Raw genomic sequence first — 8,907 nt, 5'->3', positions numbered from 1 at the left:
ATTGCTCCCTACACTGCAACTCCCATTGTGTATTGGAGAATAGCCAGTGCATGTGAGGGGTGTAATGGGGGATGGGGAGACAGGGTTAATTCACTGCTTGACACACTTTCACTAAAGCATGCTGTTTATGTTTACGAGGCAGTGATTAAGTGAGATGGTGATCTAACTTTTTGTACTTCAAATGAAAACACTTAACTAATGAAGCACACTTCAGGTGGATAGACGTGATGGTGCTGAAGAACACTTGCCCTGTACTATATTCAAGCACAATCAGGAGGATGCCCTTCTCACCTGCATTATTGAATTACAGCAAGATTTGGTTAAGAGGGCTGAAGAGGGACTATATGAGGAGATGAGTATGTAAATTAGAGTGTATGGGCACAAGGCACAGACATGCTAAACAGAGACAGTTCACCTTTAGCACTTACTGTGGCTTATCTCAGGTTAATCTCTGTATAACTGGATGTGATAAAAAAAAAATGTAGTAGGAGAGAAAGGAGTCACACTGCCTGACCGAACACCCACCAAACTGCCAGCAGTCACGTCTTTAAACCCTCATTACTAACTCCCACTCAGAGCTCAGAGGGGCCGAGCGCTGTGAGCTCCATTGTCCTGCACCCAAGCTCAACTGTCAGTACAGGCTGTGACAGACGGAAACAGAGAACTCTGGGAAACAAAGATACTCAGTCCTTCAGGCCATGAACCTCAACCGTCAATCCTCTCAAATTACAGATACCTGCTGTTTATCTCCACGACTGTTTCTGCATCAGTGTTTTTCCACAGAACAGAAGTGAGTGTTGAATGTTGCCAATAGATAACTGAAGAAATGAGAAAAGAGCTTATCTGCCAATCTTTACCTACTTCCTACCACTCAAAATGTAGATTTTCCATGTCCTCATGTTGCCAATAGAGAGTTGAGGGCATTAAAGAAGTTACTGCTTGTCTTTACTTACTCATAGCTGCAATTGAAATGAAAGTGGACAATGCTGATGTGACCAGAGGGAAGGGAGACAGTGATGGGTTTATGAATGGGGAATGAGAATAACAACATAAAAGCCAATGACTATGTCTAGATACAGTACTGTGCAAAGGCTTTTAGGCCATCAGAGAAAATGATATGTAAAGCTGTTTATATGGGTATTAGGCATCTAGTACTCTCACTAGAATACAGACAAACGATGAATTTCACTTTAAATTAAATCGTGTGTGCAGGTGATTGAATTTAATATACGTCCTATACATATCATATATACTGTATATTGATCTATTCTACATCTATTTTTGCATATTAGCTCCACTAAATTGTTTCAGATCTTCTTACGGAAGGAAACACAAACTCAAAACACAATTTTTAATGATGATGTAATTTATTGAAGACTTTGCAATGTATATATTGGCTTGTGCTTCGAATTGTTGACTTGCTGCATAACCCATTTGTGCTTGAGCTTCAGATCCTGAACTGATGACCAAACATTTTCCTGCAGGATTTTCTGGTAGAGAGCAGAATTCATAAATTCATAGCTCTGTAAATTATGGCAATTTGCCCAGGCCCTGGAGCAGCCAAGCATCCCTGGAGCATCATACTACCACCACCATGTTTGACGCTTGGTATGATGTTCTTATTATGGAATGCTGTGTTAGCTTTATGCGGGATGTAATGAGATCCCGTCTTCCAAAAAGTTCCACTTTTGACTCGTTAGTACACTGACTATTATTCCAAAAGATCTGGGGGTCATTGAGCTGTTTTTTGCCAAATGTGATATGAGCCTTTATGTTCCTCTTGGTTAGCAGTGGTATGGCCTTCCAGTTATGCCATGGATACCATCTTGCCCAGTCTCTTTTGAATGATGGAATCATGGATAACTTTCTTTCTAATCAATTTCTTTTGATTACAGCACAGTGTGCTGCTTGTTTAAACCTTTTAGCCTCTTCACTTTGCAAAGTGAAGGTTTGAAAGGTTCTATTTAAGTAATGTCTAGATTTAGCAGGGCTGGCAGTAAACAAGCCTGGGTGTGTCTAGTTTAATTGATCCCAAAATGTGGTTGATTGAGTAACTAAAGGGTCAATCAACCATGCATGCATGCCCAGGTTTGAACCTCTATTTATCCCATACAATTAAACTGGTGCCCTGCGATGGACTGGCGACCTGTCCAGGGTGTATCCTGCCTTCCGCCCGAAGACTGCTGGGATAGGCTCCAGCATCCCCCCGCGACCCTGACGGAGAAGCGGCTTAGAAAATGGATGGATGGATGGATGGAATTAAACTGGCTGTTTTGTTACTGTAGCTTTAAGACTGGTATATGTAAATTAACTCTGTTCCGATTGGCTGCTTCATGCAAAAGACAGTCTGAGCAGAATCACTCCTTACATCTTCAACATTAATAGGCCGGGCTAAAGTGCTATAGCCTGATAAGCAGATATATGAAAACGTTTTGGTTTACCTGACATCACATAGACAATGAATTCAAATTCATCGGCTGGGCTGTTTTTGTAGCTGCATTTCCACACTGGGACTTGAATTGTAAGTTTTGAGGAATTTTTGTCATGATGTGATCCCTTTAACAAATCCACGAAATGACTAGAGTGCACTGAGAAGTCAAAGTTATGTTTTTCTAACTGTATTCTTCAGGGAGAAAGATATCAATGACATCACCAAAACAAAATATTCTTGTTACACTTCCCTACATTTACATTTATTTATATTTCTGATATTATATAGTTTTTTAACAGGCAAACAAAAAAGTTTAAAAAGCCATGAAAAAATCTGTAATGTTTTTATTCAGACTGATGATCTCTGTACTTGTTTACTTGCCTCACACTCACTTTCAAGTCTATGAAAACTGAATAGTTCACAAAGCTTTGCATAATATATGTCTGTAGGGTAAATTTCCTGATGTCCAGTGTGCAGAATGCCCCATAGTTTAAAGAAGCCACAGCAGCACTGGTGCTAGCATCAGTTTAACAATTCTTCTTTTGGAAATGCTGTTTTCTAGTTTTGGTATTGTAGTCTTTCATATAGTTGTTTAAATCTTATACATCTCTTATTTTGTCTGTGGTTTGAAAAATGAGCAACAATTTACTCTTTTCTACCAATCTCTTTCGAAATTCGTCAAGTTTTCAGATTAACAAACATGCCACAGTATATTGTAAAGTTTTTTATCAGTATTCCTGCATATTTACAGTTGCTGGGCTACGACAGACCAACTGGGTGAGCCAATTTGCTACAGTGCCACCCTGATGCAGACCAGTGCTGAATTTCTAGTTAGTTACAAATACCAAAGACAAAAGCTTGCTTATTGAGGGTGAAGCAGAACAAACAAGGTATTTATATTTGGCCGTCTAATTCCAAACAGGCAGCATATGTTTATTTACAGGGGCCCCCGAAAATTAGATTTTGAGACAGGGTCTTATTCAGGAGGTCCCCCAAGACCCCCTGTATTATCATGCCTTACTACTGTCTCAATCTCCTCCCCTCACTCAATCTTCTCACTTTTATTCCCCTCAGGACTGAAACGGAAATATTGTAATAACACATTGTCACCGGGAGTCACCAAGAGTTGTCCTTCCTATTCCAAAAAAGCATGTGAAACACCTTTTTCTCAGTAACGGGAAAATGTTTATTAGAAAGGGAAGGACACAGTTTGGCTGGCGACACTGAGCGGCAAGAGTCATCGGTGTCTATTGTCTTGGCCTGAGAAGATCCAGGTTGCTGTGTGTTTTCAATTGACTTCCAGTCAGCTGAGCCAGCTTTATCCTTTGACTGAATCCACTCAGGCCGGCCGCCATTAAAGAGGAGGAAATTCTCCAGAGCTCCTTACACACATAATCATGGCTTCCTCTGTTGTTTTGGGAAGGTCTCCTCCCTAAGGAGCTCTGTTTCTCACAGAATTACATCACTCTGGTTTATTCCTCTCTTGTTATGATTGACCATCTATGCTTGATGAAGGTCATCAGCTGCAGTAATAACTGCTCTCAGATAAAACGCAGGCAGTGCAGTTTCATTGGCAATGTGTTTGTGAGAGAGATGACATGATGGTTTCTGGGAAAAGTTGAGGTTGTATATTTAATCTCAGTTGATGCTTTCAAGAGACAAAGGGAAGTCCCAGAACTACCGTGCTTCATAAAAGTTCATGTTTTTTCATATTGCTGCCTTCATTTTTCAGCTTTAGTTTGAAAAGGCCCACTTTTCTTCACACAGTGTGAATATTTTATGACAACTTGATCAATAGAAATGGTCCATTAAACCACCATCTTGTTTTCTTGGAGAACAATGTAAGAGGTAGCTAGAAGCCCAGTGACTAGCTAGCTAGATAAGCACACAGATAAAAGGTTAGCAGGAAGCAGAATCATACATTCAAGCAACACTTAACTCAGTAACCATAACTGCATCAAATATTAAAGGGGTTTAATTTCAATGATTTCTTTAAACTGCTGTACAATTCAATGTCTGAGATGCAAGCAAAGCCATTACAAGTGGTTTTGATCTGAAATTATGGAGAAACTTCACTCATATTTCTTTACAGTAGTGGTGCTGATACGAACCAGAGATCATAATGTCTACAAACCAAAGATATATTGCTAAAGAGTTTAAAAAAGTAGTAAATCTGAGAAAAACTTTTGGAACTATTTTGTCTCACAACAACCGCTCAGACGCGAATGGACTCGTATCTCAGAATCACAAAACAATGTCTCAGGCATCAGGTCACAATTCCTTACCGTTTCATGTAAGAACTTTCTGTGATGGAGCTTTAAGATGCATTAAACATGTAAGACATCTGGTTCCTATCACCAGCACTGTGAAAAATTCTGACTATTTCTAAAACGAAGCCTTTTGCATTACACCACTTTGAATGACTTTGTTTACATCTTAATTCAATGATGCAGATATGGTGAAAAGTCATGTACATGATTCTAAAAAGATTTGTCTTTTCCTATAAAGCTAGAATTTTAGAGAGTGACAGCAGTGATGTGCTATTCAAACATTTAAACCGGAGGATCCTTATCCAGTTGTTACTTCTGAAAGACGTATTATTCAGTAACTATTACAAACAATTCATTACCTACTATCAATTTAATATGGGGGGCAGTCATGGGCTGGAGGTTAGGGAACCAGCCTCGTGACCGGAAGGTCGCCGGTTCGATCCCCAGAGCCGACAGCACATGACTGAGGTGTCCTTGAGCAAGACACCTAACCCCCACCGCTCTGGGCAAGTGTGCTCACTGCCCCTAGTGTGTGTGTGCTCACTAGAGTGAATGTGGTGTTTCACTTCGCGGATGGGCTAAATGCGGAAATGAAATTTCCCCGTTGTGGGACTAATAAGGGTCTCTTAATGTACGACATGTAATTGTGATCATATATGTATCAACCATTTTAGCCATTACTTCATCCAGGTTTTGGTGTGGTTCACAGACTCTGATCCAGCTCCATGTTCTTATCTTCTGGATCTTTGGCTTCATCTTTTCTAACCACATTTAATTTTAACCACAGTTTCCTTTCCTCGTATTGAGCAGGCAGCCAGGCCAGGACATTGATACTCAGTCACAGCTGACAGACCCCCCCATCCCCGTCTCTCTCTCTCTCTCTCTCTCTCTCTCTCTCTTTCTCACAGACAACCTCTTATTTTCCCCATCTGTCTTCTATTCATAGCATCCCGACTCACTCCCAGTTAAAAATAAGCCACCACGTGTTTATTGTTTTTTTTTTCAATGCGCCTTCCGTGTTATGATCTGATGAATTGAAAAGGGAACGGTCTTTTTTTTTACAACTGTGAGTGTCTGTATGATTCCCAGTAAACTTCAGTAGATAAATATTTTGCACCCCTCTGCTGGCTGAAGGCCACCTTCTCAGAGTTTAAAAAATGAGACAAGACAAAGAGTGACGCAGAGAAGGCAAAACTAGAGCACAGTCAAGGCAGACAAACTGAGGTCGACAGCGCTGTGAGGAACACTGACCTGAAGCTAAAGAGTACATTTCAAATCTTCAAATCTAATCTAAAGGGAAAAAAACTTATCAACTATCATCTGGAATGAGTATTATTGTAGATAACGGCTGCAGCAGTGTAGTTTTTCTGCTTTGAAGCCAATCAACCAATGCATGACTATGCTGACAGGCCTAAATCTGCCTAAATGTTGACAAACGTGCCTCAAATCAAGTTGCTAAGTCTTTTCATGATAATGTGGTTTCTAAAGCCGTACAAAACAGAAAAAAGTGTGTTAGTATAGCTAGAGACAGTATAGCAGTGATCTTGAAGCTTGTGTTATGTACTTTATTGGTCCCACAAGGGAAATTCATCATTTTGCTGCCTAGCTGTGCCCAATCTGGGAGCAGCACAGCGTCGCCAACAGAGCAGTGTGGCCTGGGCCAATGGGGGGTTAAGTGCCTTGCCCAACAGCACAACCAGGTATACCTAGTCAGTCATGGAATTTGAACCCAGTTGATTGCTTCCTTCTCTTACCAATAGGCTACTAGCCATCCTCAAAATGCTTGACTGTCATATTATATGATACAGTAGTATCAGAAACCTCACAACAGAGTTTGCTAAATGGTAATGCTAATTTTGGTGAGGTTTGAGCTTCCATTACTTGTAAGTTCCATTCGCTTTGTAGCTCCTTTGCAGAACTAAAGTAACAAACTTCAGACACCAGACATGTCTTGGCTGATCAGTACTGAGACATACACTCACCGGCCACTTTATTAGGTACAGTTCAGTTGCTTGTTAACACAAAGAGCTAATCAGCCAATCGCATGGCCGCAACTCAATGCATTTAGGCATGTAGAGGTGGTCAAGACAACTTGCTGAAGTGCAGACCGAGCATCAGAACGGGGAAGAAAGGGGATTTAAATGACTTTGAACGTGGCGTGGTTGTTGGTGCCAGACGGGCTGGTCTGAGTATTTCAGAAACTGCTGATCTACTGGCATTTTCACGTACAACCATCTCCAGGGTTTACAGAGAACGGTCCGCAAAAGAGAAAATATCCAGTGAGCGGTCAGTTGTGTGGACGAAAATGTTGTTGATGTGAGAGGTCAGAGGAGAACGGGCAGACTGGTTCCAGATGATAGAAAGGCAACAGCAACTCAAATAACCAACCAAAATCTCTGAGGAATGTTTCCAACACCTTGTTGAAAGTCTGCCACGAAGAATTAAGGCAGTTCTGAAGGCAAAAGGGGGTCCAACCTTTCACTATCAAGTGAGTGTATTTACAGGCAAGATGGTAATGTGGCTCACAAGCTGGTTTGATTTTTGTTAAAAGGACAAAATGGGCCTTCCTAATGTTTGGGTTGCTGATCCCTGCCATAAGTACATGCATGCAGGGCATGAGGCAAAGAAGTACCCATCGAAAACTTTTTTTGTTTTTCTGCCATCAATGATAAAAAGTAAAAACTCAGAAGGCACATATAGATTCACTGTTTACTGGATAGTAAATTTGTTTCTGTATTTGTCGAACAGAAGTTCCATCAATTTTTCATGATTTCTGTGTAATTCAGCCAGTAAGAAGTAAACAGAAGTTTGTGCCCCCTGGTTCCTATTAAACAAACCTGAGGCGGTATGTTTCTCTACAGTATACCATTTCACATCAAACCACTCTGAATGACTTTGTTTACATCTCAGTGATTGAATTATGCAGAAATTTTGAAAAATTTGTAGAATCCCTTTTTAAATCCTTGCTTCATTGTAACGTCCCTTACATCCGTCTCTCTCCATCTCATTAGACCTGCTTGGTCCCCTCTCATTGTCCCCTCCCAGTGGAGTCTACAAACCAGGCCCACTGGGGCAAGATCAGCAGATGCCAAGTAGCACACGCTGAATTAAACAGCTCCCCCCTCAAACAGTCCCCCCAGTCTCTCTTACCCCCTCCCCAGGAAACACAGACAATCTAAAGAAAGATCCTGCCACAGTCAATGCAGAACAATACATTCTGGCTTTGTATACATTTGCTGCTGATTGTATGGATGGCTTATTGAAAAAGGCTGTGCTTACATTGTGCCAGACACTGCTGTGTGAGTCAAGACATTTATAATAACATCAGACTTAAAGCAGCACACAGGCTCCTCTGTAATTTTGCTTCAGATAGTGTTATTTAGATGAATATATCATCTTATGTTTTTTTTGGAGCGGAGTTATTGAAGTATGCTGTGAACTCTATTGAACTGTACATCTTTGAGCACATTTAGAAACTCACTTTGTGATTTATTTATAACCTGCTAAACACGTTTGCTGCGACTCACGCTCCCCCTCAAAAGCTTTGTTAGCTGCCATCAGTTAGCCTGCCATATAGCTAAAATTAGTATTTCAGACACAAGGAAGTCAGGTCATAAATATTTTGCATATTCATTTCGGGAGAAGGAAACGGCACTTAGTACTCCGACAAAAGTGTTCCATGGAAGTCGTGACTCTCTAATGAAGTAAGTTAAGAAGAAGTTGTTATACTTAAAGCTGCCATGTGTTATCATGCAAAGTAATGCAGCTCAAAGTGCTTCACAGTGGGATAAAAAAAGGAAATTACAGTAAAATTATGCAATTATACAACAAATAATAAGCAATAAGAAGATAGCAGTTTTTATTATTATTATATACTATTACTATTATATTATTAACTATTATTAGATCAATTTTTATTATTATTTCTGTTGTTGTTGATAAAACTACCATTCAAAAGAAGTGAACCACTTTTTAAAACACTTATTTTACATACATACAATAATAACTTATGCAATATTACAATTAAACGATGAAACGATTTGCTAAAAATTGCATATTTTTAAATTAAAATGTTTAATAATTTAATATTTCAATGATTTCAATTATAAGAAGTTGATCAAATAATAAATATAAATATACTGTAATCTTACTAATCTTACTATTTATCTTAATCTTAAATCTAACTATTTACATAACTTTTGTCAA

The sequence above is a fragment of the Pygocentrus nattereri genome, chromosome 9, assembly GCF_015220715.1.
Source record: "Pygocentrus nattereri isolate fPygNat1 chromosome 9, fPygNat1.pri, whole genome shotgun sequence".
NCBI classification, from domain to species: Eukaryota; Metazoa; Chordata; class Actinopteri; order Characiformes; family Serrasalmidae; genus Pygocentrus; species Pygocentrus nattereri.
The sequence above is the reverse complement of the archived record's forward strand: the minus strand, read 5'-3'. Positions refer to the sequence as shown.